The sequence below is a fragment of the Anas platyrhynchos genome, chromosome 9, assembly GCF_047663525.1.
Source record: "Anas platyrhynchos isolate ZD024472 breed Pekin duck chromosome 9, IASCAAS_PekinDuck_T2T, whole genome shotgun sequence".
NCBI classification, from domain to species: Eukaryota; Metazoa; Chordata; class Aves; order Anseriformes; family Anatidae; genus Anas; species Anas platyrhynchos.
In genome coordinates this window covers 18,223,018-18,237,923 of record NC_092595.1, presented here as the reverse complement: position 1 = coordinate 18,237,923, position 14,906 = coordinate 18,223,018, and the positions used below count along the sequence as shown (strand labels likewise).

The 14,906-nt window shown below is 52.1% G+C and overlaps 1 protein-coding gene across 7 annotated transcripts in view; it reads right to left on the bottom strand.

Annotated features, from left to right (window-relative positions):
- ST6GAL1 (ST6 beta-galactoside alpha-2,6-sialyltransferase 1) overlaps nt 1–14,700 on the bottom strand; it is a 48,011-nt gene extending 33,311 nt beyond the window's left edge. For 2 of the 7 annotated variants that reach the window (XM_027464678.3, XM_027464680.3), the window contains exon 1: nt 7,917–8,075. The gene's annotated coding sequence lies outside the window, so the exon portion shown is untranslated. Of the gene's footprint in view, nt 1–6,528; nt 6,548–6,912; nt 7,059–7,362; nt 7,381–7,547; nt 7,559–7,916; nt 8,076–14,584 lie in introns of those variants that run through there. The other 5 variants (XM_021278385.4, XM_072042615.1, XM_038183406.2 and 2 more) reach the window with 5 other exon arrangements.
- Between the last annotated feature and the right edge of the window lie 206 nt (nt 14,701–14,906).

Here is a 14,906-nt window from a genome sequence, read left to right as displayed (position 1 = left end):
CAATACCTCAAAGCAAGTTAGGCTTCTGGAGTCTTGTCTACATGGAGACAGATGGGAAGAGTTAAGCCAAATGAACGGCAGGGAGGAATTTTAAAAGTATGAGTTAATATGCATTAATGACCCTGGTGAGACCTCTCATTTCTAGCTCAGGTAAGCGTGGGTTTCATTCATTTTCATTCAATTCCAGAATGGACTAAACAAAATATAATTAAAGAGTGTCCAAGCAGAAACTTAACACCATTTCTGACATCAAATTTTACAGCTAATCCTTAATTGTTTTGATTTTTTTTCCCTACCTAGATGGAAAGTATGTGATTATCTATCCATCTAATTAAACAATCCATAAATATCTAATGAAATATGTATCTGATTACGCTCCCGTAATAACTAGGGGAACTTCTCAACCCTAAAGCACGCATTTCATTGCAACACACCAGTGCTGTCCATCTGAAGAAGACCGGTGCTTCGCAAAGCTGTCTGCCCAGAGATGACGACAAAGTGCAGAGCTGAACTCACCTCCGAAATCCCAGTCAAGAACTCTTTCCCTGGGGTTCAGCCAAAACCAGAGGCTGCTGAACCACAGACAGACTGGTTACACACGTGAACCTTGAACAAGAAACTTGCCCACGGTTTCCTGGGGAACACTTCTGTGGGATTTCTCCCTGGTTTTATCCTGAGAGATCAAAACCGCAGCAGGAGCAGAGTTGCAGGGTTGCCACACCACCCTCACCTGCCCAGAGCAAACATGGAACGCTAACAGGTTTCCAAAACGGAGAAAGGGAAGGCAGAAAGGGGCTTTGCCACACTTGAAAGTGAACTTGATTTTTACCTCAGGTACAGATGTGAAGGAATTCCCACAGATTTTCAAGAACACGCTTCTAACCACAACTCAAATTGATGAGCCGCATCCACAGTGCCTAAAATGTTCCCAACCAACACCCACGCTGGGTTACAGAAGAATGAAATGAAAGACAGAAAGTAGCAACTGCTGTGAAAAGTAGCAGATAAATCTAAAGAAAATGAGATTACTTCCATGCACCTCTCCCACCTCTCTTCCCCTGAGGACTCGTGGCACTTTCTGAAGTCCACACCTTGCAGCAGGCTCAGCACAGATGACCACGCACACGACACAGATGTCCACGCACACAGGGCCACTACTCAAAGCAAAGCCTCAGGCATGTTTTCAGACTCCTCAGTCCACAGGTGAACTACTCATTTGGCTAGACGTCAGGAAGGCTATTCTTTAAAAATATGTAAAATTTCATTTGAAGAGCCAGAAAATTGCAGTGATCTCAGTCCCCAATCTATATTATGAGCAGACAGTCTGGCTAACTCATCATGCAAGCCATTCTTCAATTGAAGTGTTCTTCCAGTAATGCTCTTTCTGCTTTTCTAGCTTGGCACTCTCACATCTCTCCAAACCACCCCTTCCCGATTACATTTATATCCATGATTCAGTTATATCAGCTTGGCCTGCAGGAATCCCACTGCCTCCAACAACAAAACACATCCTTGGGACTATTCCTATATCTCTGCTCCTCATTCCTTCAACCCCAACACCATCTCTGTTCCACTTACCCATAAGCCTGGCCTCTTCTGGTTTTTGTTTTCCTTTCCATCTTAAATCCACTTAACCGCTCCTTCCTACAGCGTGTTTTTCTTTGTTTTATTTCTCCCCAAAAGCAGCTCCACTCTCCAACACTTCTCTTCTCCACACAGCAGGAACCCCCCCAAGGAAGGACACCCTCTGGTAACATCCTCACCCTGCCTTCCCTTCCTCCTCTCTGCCACCAGACCTGAGTGCCTTTCTAGTACCCACCACTGCCATGTCTTCTCCTTCATTACACTCTGGAGCATCTTTCCTTTTTTGCTTACTTCCACGAGCCCGTGCTTTCCTGGTCCTTGTCACAAGCACTCCTCCCAGAGCGCTGCTGACCACCTTCCACCCCAAAGGGTGCCAAGAGCCTGGCACCAGGAAGAAGGAAAAGTTCTCTCTTCCTCCACTGTTGCAGTATTCCCAGCAAATCTGCCCACCTCCAACGGATCACTGCCTTTGCACTGGTTAATACCAGACCCACCTCTCAGCTCCCTCCTCACACACCTGCAGACATCACCTCAGTGATGCTGAGCAGTTAGCAGCACGGAGCATAAAGGCCCCCAGCTACTACCTGAACATACCAGCAAAACTCCTCAAAAGTGTAAAAGCTCCCTTTGAAAGAGCCAAAGAGTAATGATACATAGTGCTGGGTCATAAAATCCTGCAGAATCAAAAAAGGGTTTTAATTTGACCTGTATTCTTTTTCTGCACCTTGACTTCCTCCTCTGGATTCTGCCCAGGTTGCGGAATTTTACCTGGGGCCACATAAACATAAATCATATTTCAACCAAACTCACCCAGACAAATCAGCACAGAGCTGGCAGAGAACAAGGTTTTGGTTTCCGCTGATGAATCTCACTTAGGAAGAGCCCAGCACCCTGACAATTCTTTATACCGAATCTCTGCTGAGGAAACAAACACTGGGTTGTGTATTAATGTTAATTATATAGGCTTACATTAAAATGAAAACAATAAAATGTAGTTTGATTGTAACATCTATGATCTCGTACATTCAAATCTCCAATTTCTTTAAGACCCCTAGCAAGCACAAAGGGTTTCACGATTCCAGTTGGGTCATGAAGACAGGAAACAAAGTCAAGGAAACAGAAAATCCTTGTGATTTGTGTTTAAAATTCTTATTTAATTTTTACTACACAGTTGTTTTTAGGATGCTCAGTGCGTGAGCTACTCTGTTCAGAAGGCACGCGGTGGTCTGCATGACCTTTCTGCCAGCAGCACTTCCTGAACGCTCAGTCCCACAAATGAATCTAGAAAAACACAAAACCTTTCCACTCTTGCGTTGCAAGTTAAATGTTATTTCAAGATAAAAACAGCTCCTTGAGATTTCTGCTCTGCAGGGGACAACTATGACCACGGATCACTTTTAGCCCCTGGGAGAACCGTTTCAGTAAGCAGCTATCTTTGCTGCAAGACTGCCATGACAATTCCTATCGTCTCTCCATCCCAATTACACCACTGGCACGCTTCCTACGGACTGTGACCTCCATTAATGCACACAGGGCACTTGCAGGAACCGTGGCAAGCCGATTTCAATCCCTGTGGTTTTCTAATCAGCGAATGCTGTAGTGGTACGAGAGACGGGCCGTAAGGCATACTTCTACCTTTCTGCAAAGTTTTACAGTCACAAATGCAAACTGCTTCACTCCCCAGAGGAGGAAGGGTTGCACCAGTTACACCAGGACTGCTATCTTGCTCTCAGCTTTTCTCATAGTCGGGGATCTCAGCCACAAGGCAGGGCTCCAGCACCAGCATGGCAAGGGCTGTGAAATGCAGATCTGTGTGCGAGGTGCGTGTGACAGGCCTGGCAGCTCCATGCTTCATTCCAACAGCTTCGTAATTCTGCTGATCTCTGTGCCCCAGGTGAGCGACCACGTACAGCACAGCACCCACCCCCTCCCCTGCTCCTGCTGACAGCCCTCTCTACCAACCTAGGCAGGAGGGAGTAGGCACCAGCAAAGGACCTCGTAGCTGCTAGACGTATTAACACTCAACGTGTATTTAGAAGTTGCGCCGTACATTTGAGTAAAGTTCCTAAATATTTCCAGGTGCCTTGGGAAAGGGACGGCGATAATCAGAACCAGCAGCACGCCTGGGCTCGCTGGCTGGGGGTCGCTGGCTTGCTCCAGCAGCACCGGAGCGCACCCCAGGCAGCAGAAGGAAGGCAGCTCCGCTCTGTTCATTTTCGGAAGCTGCCAGTTCCCAGAGGAAACACACATCAAGAGCGCAGAGACATTTTAGCTCAGCCTGGCAGAGCTCTCTTCTCCTGCATTCACAGAGGTGCTGCTCCAGGTATCCAGGGCACAAGGGGAAAAGGGGAAAAAGTGGAGGCCTCCCTGCCCTGCAGCACCCCGTTGGTACAAGGGGTGATATCCTGTGCAGTGTTTCTATTCTAAATTAAGGTATCACAAGCAGACTTGTTTTTACGAAGACAGAGGAATAAGCAAGATGCTGCACTGCAGCTGTCTCTGCAACCTTTGTTTGAGAACAGAGGTTATGGTATCTTGTGAGGAACAGATCATGAGCAAATATTTAAGATCATCTGACATCTTTCTGGCAGAGCTGCAACTCTCAAGTCTCTGAAGACACCCAACACAAGGCAGAAACTCAGCAGGCAGCTTCCAGAGGCTGCCAAGGGACCAACAAACCCAAGTGAAGCAAACGCACCACTCGGGACCTGCGGAGACAAAAACCTAGCAGACAGCACGCAGTGGGGACAGCACAGTCACAGCGGGGACAGACTTCACAGAGATGCTGTCACTCTGCCCTGTTTCTTCCCCAAATGAGCTCTCAGGACCAGCTTAGATTGAATACCCCAGACCTGCAGATGAAAACACCGGCACATACACACCCCACTTCAAAGGTCCTTCACCAGAGCTGGCACCCGCGACCACACAAAAAGGCACACGTGCGGGCTGCTGGCATGTGGTGGGAAGCACACACGCACCTCTCCTCACTTCCAGCTGTCCTGCAAACTACGGGCTCTGCCTTGCAGAGCTGAAATCATGATAGATACGAACAGGCTTAAGTGCTGCCTTAAAGCACTAACCAGCGCAGCACCATTGCTCAACGTGATGTTTAACAAACACAAACAGATGTGCCCACACAACCAGAGATGTCCACAACAGGGTACACAAAAAAAAAAAAGAAAGAAGAAAAAGTTTACACCAGTGTTTTCCCTTACCCAGGGAGGGAGCCAACACTACCAGACTCCACACTGCTCGGAGCCAGGGGCAGCCCTGCTCCGTTGCAAAGCTGAACACTGACCCCAAAGACTGTCTTTGCTCTGTGTGCCATCAGCTACAGCGTGTCATCCTGCTCCTCACCTTCCCAAGCTGTAGCAGAAAGCAAGCTCACATCAGCTTTGTCTGTTTTCACTGCCACCACCTCAGTGAGAACTGCACTGGCGTCCTTTGGCTGATGGGCAAGCCAGCAGGGAGCGACTGAGCTCCCCGTGGAGCTGCTGCTTCACAGACCCACCTCCAGCCCCTCCTCGGACCTGCTCACCTCCTTACTGCCCGCATCACAGCAGCGATGAGATGTGCATGGGCACAGCCAGCCTCCGGGGTGGTTTCAGGAAGGACTCTTTGGGTTCGCATCTCACTGGGGGTTGAACTGCCAGGCATGTTTTAAAAAAGGCAACAAGCCTGGGTTTTATTTATAAGCAGATGCGTGAAGTATGGAAGTTTTCCCAAGTTTTTTAATTACACAAGTAATTAAAGCATCTGACAACAAGGAGTTTTGCTGGCCAGATATCTAGGAGCTCTTTACAGCAAAAACACCTCCTTTCATATTCGAGTTTTTTAATCAGCACAGTTACAACTGAAAGAGCTTTCCGAGGAACTACCACGGCTCGCACGTCACAGACAAGTTCCCAGCCAAGCAGCACCAGCTTCAAGCACGGCTGAAGCGATAAGGAATTTCAGCAGACCTGCTCGTAACCTCGGTGAAAACGTTCCCAGCACACACAGACATCTCACAGCTCGGCAGCACGCGGTCCCCCTCACGTTCAGAGATGGAGCCCGGCCTCCCTGAAGCAGTTATGCCAAAAGCTGTATGTAGGTCAGCAACCTAAGAAGGGCTGTGGTTGGGATGAAGTATCAGACTGATTCATAATGCTCTTTGATTGCTAAATCCTTTACAGAATTGGGTTTTACATTACTCCAGCAAAGACAAGGGCTACAGTAAAGGCCAGTACATTTCATAAAACATCATCAAAATAATACTGTCAGATCTTTTATTGCCATCTTTATAAATGCTGAGTTGAGAACAGGAAAATGACGTTTTGCCCTAGGGCTGCAAGGGCTGCTTTGACCTTCCCATGAACATGACGGAGGACTGCGGCCCTACTGCACCATTCCTGCCCCTCCAAAAGCTGCTGGTGCAATGGCTCAAATGGGTCAGGAGAAGCAGAGGGAGGTGACAGACCTTGAGTTCAAACATCTTCCTCAGTGCCAGCCAGCCGGGCCAGCCTTGGAGCCCCTGGTAGGACAACCCGAGGTGGATTTTGGCTAGCACCAATTATCATCCTCCGCTCCCTCCAGCCTGGAAGCCAGGAGAGACCTGTGCTTCACTACCAGCCGCGTGCTCGCTGCCTGCAAGGGCGCTGTCACCTGTGCACTGCCTTTGGCAAAGCTCTGCCCTTCAGCAGGCCACCTATCCTCTCTCACAGACATGGAAATAAGCCTCTGAGCACGCAGTAATCCCGTTTCTGCAATCAAGTTCCTCTTGAACCACAGCCACAGGGACAGACTTAAAGATATGAAACATCACTGGCTGCATCCACTTTGCCATTAATTAAAGCACCCTCGGCCATCTCATTGTGGGACTTTTAATTTCCTCCCATGCGTTTCCAGCTCCTGCAAGAGGGAACTCTGTCAGCAACCGTTAAAAATTACGATTCAAGTACTTGCCTGCTTTGTCCCAGAAAAATTAGGTCTTGGCCAATGACGATGCACCTCCACATCCACAGCTTGGTTTCAACCAAGTATCAGCTACTTCCAAACAAACAGCAGTTAGCCGGGCAAGCAGCCCTGTTATCAAAGCCTCGCAAACACATGCTTGCTTGCACAGGATAAGGTGGAGGAGACACTCCTGTATTCCTCTCGCTTTCTGAATCACCGCACATAACCTTATGCTTGCTGTCAGCAAGGCAGGCATGCTGCTGGTCCCAGCTGGTGGTTCACTGCCCAGCTCTCTGAAGCAGGCTTTTCAGCCCAGCCACCGCTTTTGCAGAGAGGTGCAGGCACAGCACAGCACAGCACACCCGCAGAGCCTGAACCGCCGCCACTGCTTACCGCAAACAAGGCCATGGCACATAGAGGAAGCATCCACAAAATGCCCAAAAAGGAGCGAGAGCACAGCGTGGGGCAGCTGCAGGCCGTGGTGCCATCCCGTGCCTGGCACCCAGGCCCCCTGGCTCTCCCAAGCACACGCAGCCCTGCTCACTGCCCCCCGCACCACGGCCACTTCTGGCAGCAGCAAACAGCCCCAGGAGCCGAGCCAGGCGGTGACACACGCTCTGTCCTGCTGGACCCCGTGCCCGCGGTGCCTCCAACACGGCGGAGAGGAGCCGCGCTGCCCGCAGGAGGGGAGCGCCGGGTCCCCACGAGCTCCTGCAGCCCTTGCAGAAATGAAGGGGAAAAGTTGGCCTCATGCAGCACTCCTGGCCCGAGTCCCAGGGGCCTTCTGGGGAAGGTTTTTGCCAGGAATACTCTTCTTCCAAGGGCACGTCCAGCATTGCTCACCTCTACACGAGCCCCACCATCACCCCGAGCTTTGCTGAAACCTTCGCTGATGCCGTGACCCAGGCAGAAGGGCAGGAGGGCTGCACACTCCCAACCTGCCCTTCCCCGGGCAGCAGGCGAGGAGGCCGGCTCTGTGAGACACAGATCCACGCTGGTACAGCCAGCAGCTCCTGCAGCAAGCCCCAGGGCTGCGCCCTTCACACCAGCACCCCGGGCGGCCGCTGTCCTCCCCTGTGCGGAGACCGATGCGGGAGCGCATCGCGGTGCTCCCCGGCGTTGAGGCAGCACAGCTCGGCAGCGGGAACCCCAGCTCGGCAGCGGGAACCCCCCGTCAGCCCTGCAGGGGGGTTTGGCTCCCGCTAGGCCGGCGAGAGCCCGAGGCAGCGCCCCGCCAGCCGCGCTCCCTGCCGGCAGCGGGACCCGCACAGCCCGCGCCCCGCCGCCCTCCCGGCACCATCCCCGCGGGGCTCATTGCTCGCACACCGCCAGGGCAGCAGCCCCCACAGCCCCTCTCCTGCCACGCTCCGCAGCCCCCAGCCCCCGGCCGTACTCACGGGCTGCGCCCCGCCGCCGGGGGGACACCGGGGGGGGCTCCTCCGCCGGCCTCCGGGCGCTCCGGCAGCACCGCCGCGGGGGCGGCACTCCTCGGCGGCACCCGGGGAAGGGGGCGGCCGGCCCGGGTCGAGCCGAGCCGAGCCCCTCCTTCCTCTCCTCTCCTCCCCTTCTCCCTTCCCACCTGCGCCGCCGCCGCCCGCCTTTGTTGCCGCCGCGGCCGGGGCCGGGCGGTGCTGCCGGGACCCCCGGGGCCCCCCCGCTCCGTGCCCGTCCCGCTCCGGGGATGCTCCGCGGGCTCCGTGGCCCTCCTGGGGGGGATGCAGGCAGGGTCCCGGCTGCACGGCCCCACGGCCCCACAACGCTCCTCTTTGGAGCACAAGCCCCGCAGCTTTGGGGTGTTCTATATGGAGTGGTAATGCCTGTCGAGAGCATGGCTGATATTAATAAAGAAGGGGGAGATGTGGGAGTGTGGCCATGGGGGTTGGAAAGCCTCGTGGTTGAGATAACATCAGACTCTTAAGGATGAGGCCATCAGGAGTATAAAAGAGTTTAGAGGGAACAAAGAGGGGTGACTCAGGAGACTCCATGCAGTCTCAGGTTTCTTGTTCTCCAGCCGCTAAGGCATGGATGTTTCTGGGTGTTTGCTGTTGGTGTTACACTCAAAGTTGTTTGCCCAATGAAAAGTTCTTTTGAAAAGAACTGCTGTGGGGCGAAGGGTATAAGATGGGGGCCTGCCTTCAGGAAGGCAACACTATGAAGTTACATCAATAAAGAAGCAGGAAAAAGAAGTGAAGAGGAGCAGGCTGGCAGAATGGAGACCAGGATGGGAACAGGCACATTGATCGCCTCATGAAGATGGGTTCGGCCAAACTCAGCAAATGGCTCAGAGAAGCTCGTACTGAAAGTCACTGGAAACAGGCGCACCGGAGCTGCAGAGAAGCTGGAGCTGAGAGAAGCGGAGCCTCACACACAGCTGCCCCTCGCTGGTCAGCAGCTGCGCGTTATGGGGAATCATATGTCCTTAGAAACAAAGATTATCCTGGTAACCTTACGGCTTATTCTCCTTATTAACAGTCGGACAGTTTATGAGCCTGAAATATGGGACCAAACTGAGGTCAAGGTGTGGGACTCTGCAACCAAAAAGGACAAGGTTGCAGTGGGATTGCTCGGCACCTGGCGAGCCGTGTGGGACCACAGTCAGGCCCGTGTGGTTTGCCAGGCAGTGAGGGAGCTGCAGGCTCCTTTACTGATCCGACTGCTATGCCATCGGCCCCTCTGCTGCTACAGCCATCGAAGGCCTTTGCTGTTCCGACCCCTGGTGACCTGGACGTGCCTTTGGACCCAGGCCTCTTGGCCTTCACAAGGAGCTGGATATGCTTTTCTTTGATGCGGGAAGAACGGGATACATAAGGCCTGAAGACCGAGTTGCTTGACAACTTAAAGCGAGACATATTGTTCAAAGGGAATGGTAAATGGAGACTGTTAAGTCATGGAACTTAAAGAATTGTTTGTTAGCTTTTCTGATTGTATAGGCATACTCGGGTTTAATATGTAAAGCCATGTTCTGTATATTTAGAATGTTTGATGTTCGTGTGCACGTGTTGGTGGAGCGTAGACTCCCCACACACCCAGGACTGTTTACTTGCCTTCTATACCTTTTATAAGTATAAATACATGTATTACTAAATTCAGATTGAGTTGAGACTTCATTTATAACAGGTATCACAGGACAGAGGCGCTTGGCTGCATGGGCAAAATGGTTTCGGACGCTTCCCAGCACTTACAAGGTGGTTAAATCTACACACTGAAGCTAAGCTGAGCTTGCGAGGCTCCTTTGAGCAGGATCACAAGCAAGAAAGGCAGCTGGCCAGCCCACACTTACCACTAATCATGTTGGTTTATGCGGATGGTTGCTCTGAAAGGTCTTGGCCTGGGGGTAAGATCCTTCACTGAGCATCTTGCTGGTCCTTTTGCAGTCAGATCGCGGAACATAGCCACCGTCCCCCAGCAGCAGCCAGATCCTCCCCTGGAGGCCCAGGTGGGTAACGCACCTGCTTGCCCCCACGTCTCCCGCTGTGCAGTCCCTCTCACGGCTCCTCAGCTGCACCTCGGATCCCCCCACAGCTTGCAGGAGGGAGCATAACTGCTCAAATCCCCCAGCTGGTACAGCAAGCACTTCCCCTCCTCATGGCACCACTCATCCTTCCCCTCTTGCTGCACTGAGGCTTCAAACCCTGATGCTGCCAGTGAAGGGACCACCCATCAAGGAGGGAAACCTTCCCTGGCTTTGGAAGCAGTTACAAAATGTGAAGATAAACGAAAGCAGCAAATCCTTCCCGTGGCCCCGCGGGGTGAACCTCACCCACCTGCCTTGCCGTGCCCTGGGGCAGGCAGCAGGGACCACAGGGGGAGCAAGGGAGAGCAGCCAAATTCCAGAGGGACACACTGAGCATGCTGCCTCATCTCACTCTTGACTCCTGCCTTCTGGCCGTGCTTCTTTCCAGGGAGCAACGCTGTCTCCAGCTTCTTTGTCTGAGATGCTTTTCCCTACACTGCAGAAGAACAAGCGGTTGCAGGGTGAGCTTTGCAGTCACAGGCTCTCCTCTTTTTCTGCCACTCTAAAAGGCCGCGCAGCCTGAAAGAGGAACATCACAAAAAGAAGGCTTTTGTCCCAGCACGTGTCCCATCCCAGCCAGTTCAGAGGCTCTCATCCCACTGCCAGCACCAGTAGCTGCTGCTGCACACAAAGAAGCACATCCTGGCGTTACGGATCCTCCTCCAGGCTCGGCTGCCAGGCCCCTGGGTGGCTGCACGGAAAGGAACAGGCCTCAGGGTGGTGGCTGGCACAGCTTTGCCCCCTGGCTACGTGCACACACCAAGGTACAGCTGTCTGGTCAGAGGAGGAAGGGCACAGCGTAGCAGCTCTTGCTAGAAACATTGCAGACAAGCAGTCAGCTCTCCAGCGAGGAGCGTTTGCGCTCCATGCCTGCTAACGCTAGAAGTTTGGGAAGAACAGGACTCCTTTACTGAGAGGCATGTAAGGGTGGCTTTGAGTGGTGTTTATGTGAAAAAAATAAATATATTCAGTCCTAGCTTCAGTTCCTCAGCTCTTTGATTAAAGCTTTAATAGCTTCATGACAAAAAGTTGCCCCTGTCTCTGTTGCTCAGCCTGGCTTTCCTTGAAGCACACAGGAACCTGCAGGAATGGCCTTGCTCTGTGCTACAGCAAAAAACTCCTGAAGCGTCTGACGTCAGTGCAGTGAAACCAGCTGGAAACAATTGGAATGAGAGTTCAGAAGGTCCCCCGAATCCACACTGTCCATCCTCCTTGCCCCAAAGCATCATTCTTGACAAAGGTTTGTCTAACCTGATCTTAAAAACATCCACTGATGGAGATGTCGCAAGCTGTATCTCTGCCAGGGTTTAATTATCCTGCAGTTGGAAGCTTTCTCTCACCGTCTTTTCAAAATCCCTGCTGTTGTAATTTTTCCCTTGTCCCCAGTGGGCACAGAGAACAGTTTATTGACATACTCTGCAGTAGGCTGTTATATATTTAGAGGTTAACTCATCTCCCTTGTCTTGTTCTGGGTAGAACAACACCAGTTCGTTCAGCCTGTCCCCACGGGTCGTGTTGCCAAACTCTGCCGTCCTTCTTGCTGCTTACCTCCAGTTCCTCCCCAGCCAGAGGTTAAATTTTTATTGCCCCAGCCTGGCTGCAGATGGCTGTTCTGAAGCCCAGCCTGCCCTGAGCAGAGCACAGGGGTTGCACAGCACCACACGGGCACGCTTCTGCCCATAGTCTCTGACTCACGAGCTGCCTTCATGGGAGGCTGCTGTCACCGACTCGTGGTGTCCCCCTGGCACTCACTGTGCTGGCCACGGCTCTTTCCATCACCCTGGTCAGAAGCTGGGCAGCCTGCCCTGGGCAGCAGGAGCATCCTGCGCCCCCTGGCAATGCAGTGTGGTGCCAGCCTCCTCCCTGCTGGGCGCTCCTGCTCCTCTTGGCATCCGGGATTCTTGCATGGGCACGATGCCTCCTGCTTCCTGCATTCCCACGGGTGCACTCTCCAAGCAAAAGGGAAGTAAAAGAAAAACAGGCCATGGTGTTTTCTCCTTTGGCCAGCTCCAGACAGTCTCTTGGGACTAGGGCGAGGCTACCAGAGCTCGTGATTCATTGTGCCCATGGTGTATTTATCTCTTCTCAGTGTTGTGCTGTTGGCATTCAACAAAAATATGACACATTTAACTGGGAGAGAAATGGCAGACCCCAGGCAACAACAGCAACAGGATTTATAATTGTTGCTGGCACACAGCATATAGACTCAGCAACAATTTAGGAAGGTTCAATTGTCTCAGATTGCACTTGCAGACACGGTAACAAATGCAAGTCCACACACAGCCCCAGCTGGAAACAAAATAAAAAGTCATAATAAAAAGGTGGAGTCAGTTTTTTCTTGGAAAATCCTGTGTCACTGGGTTGCAACACAAGGAGGTAAAATCTCCCTTCAGGCCAGGCTGAAGAACGCTGTAGCATCAATGCCATCAGCTCAGTTTTCTTCTCCATCCCCTACCTGCACACCATGCTGCGTGGCAGCACACAGCAGAGGGAAGCCGTAGCCCTCCCTCCCGTGCCATGTATGTAAAAATAGCAAACATCCAAGTGCAGCTCTCGTTCTCTTTGTTGTCTTCACACAGGAGAGGGTTCGAGTCCGGACAATTAACACTTAGATCGATTTCTGCAATCAGTGTCCCAGCAGGATGCTGCTCGTGCCTTGGCTCCTTGGAAGTTTTAATTAAGGAAGAAAATGTCACTTCCTATTGTTTAGGGAGAGAGGAATTCATATATTTTAGAGCCTAACAGAACCAGAGTGTATGAACAACTTTTCTCCCCCATCCCCTTCCAATCATCTTGATTATGGCAATACAGGAGGAATCTTCTCCTGCTGAGAAGGAAAAGGATCCTGGAGACCCTCAGGCTGCACCACATCACAGGGGGAACTCGAAGGTACTGCTACAGAATCTGCCATTAGCTGAAAAACACTTCGTAGAGTGGTTAAGTGCAACTGAAACACCTTTAAATTGTGTCTTGGATATCCATAGCAGCAGCACATTTCTGGAAGAAAAGCCCAGCCCTGGCTACGCTCCAAGCCACCCAGCTGCTGAGGTGACAGTGAGCAGCACCGTGGGTTCTCCTGGGCACAGCTGGCAGAAGCAGGCAGGGACAGGGTGGACCTGTAACTCCTGGCGGGGACCTGTAACTCTTCACAAGGTCTCTTCCTGCACATCAGGCGTACTGCAGCCACGCTGCTGGAGGAGGAGATCTTCCTTGGATCACAGCCAGCAGCCTGGGAGGTCAAGGATGAGCAGGAGGAATTTCCTTGGATGAGAGCAGCATTCCCCGGTACAGGCTCGCAGCAAGAAGTGGTTCCTTGCAGGGCTGTGCTTTATTCCACACACATCCGTGCTTTTTCAGGCTAGCCAGGAGAGCAACCCCAGTATTCATTCCTTTGGGACAACGAAGTTGGAGGCCATCCTTCAGAGATTTCCTGGCAGTGCAAGAGGTGCCCCTTCAGCAGCCAGACCACCTGACTGCGCAGGGCTGCTTTCTGGGAGGACACGGCTTCCCCGGGAAAGGAAAAGGTGCTGTGCTGTGCCACTAAGGGATGGTGCTGTTGGCACCTGACATCATTGATGGGAAAACAGCAAAAGGACAGAGCTACTTGCACCGCACTGCCCCACGACATGAATTCACAGAAGGGTTAGCAGCGTTCTCAGCATTGCCCGACTTACCAGGAAATCCCGTAAACACAAATTGAAAGTAGTGATGTAATATTTTCATGAAAACCACAAATTTCAACATGGAAAGTACTCTGTTTGAAATGTTTTTTGATTAAAAAAATAATTTTCAGTTTGTTAGAAAAAAAAAAACAAACACAACACAACACACCACTTCAACTGAAAAATAATTCAATAAAACATTTCCAAGTAGTGCTCACGAAGATATACTACTCCTCATTGCTCCCCAGAGTCTGGGACAAGAGGCAGGGGCTCTGTGAGCCTCCTCCTGCAGAGATGCTCCAGCCCGATGCAGAGTTAAGGAGCGGTGGATCCAGTGTGGTTACTTCACACCCCACCTGGTGCATGTCTGCTCAGTGATGAAGAATTAGGAGCTTATCTGAGCTAACTGTGTGCAGTAACCCTGAGAAACCTTTCAAGACATCGTAAGTAGGTCCATAACATGATGGATCTGCAGGACAAAGGCAAGCTTGCTGCTGCCCAGGCCAACAGGGAGGTTGGCACCCAGCCGCCAGCCCCCAAGGACTGTTGTGGTCACCCCCACGGGGCTGTCAGCACCTGCATTATGCTTGCCTGGATTTGCCCTGCAGGGAGGTAGGGCTGGGTGCTGGTTTAAGCACAGACTTTTTGGCCAGCTGCTCACCCTGCCATTGTTACCACCTGTCCTCCCTGCCCGGGGAAGCCCAGCACATCCCCCATGCTCAGTCAGGTCTCCTAACACCCCAAGCAGGCTGCGTGCAGGGAATGGAGCCAAGGCAGACACTGCACCCCCCAGCCCCACCTGGGCCCTAAGGTGGTTTGGGACCCAGCATCTGATTGCAGTGCACGGAGCGGTGCTTGGGGCTGGGCCAGGGATGCTGGTGCTGCTTACCAGGAGGTGTCAGCTTCTCCCAATTGGTGGTCCACAGCACAGAGAGTGCCGATGAGGAGCTGTGCACCGCTGGCATCCTCGTGCGGGGTGTTCTGCAGATCCATCAAGCCATCCAACCCACTGCAACAGGGCTGAAATGAGAGGACGTGTGAGGCAGGCTTTAAGAAAGGAAGTCATTACTTACCTGCTTTTTTAGTGAATTTACGAATAGCCTACTGACTTCAAAGGGTTGAAATGTATGCCATTCCTCTGTGCTTCAACAAAATACAGTTTTTCTGGGTGTGCTTTGCAGCTTTTCCTTCTGTTTACGGCACTAGCTGAA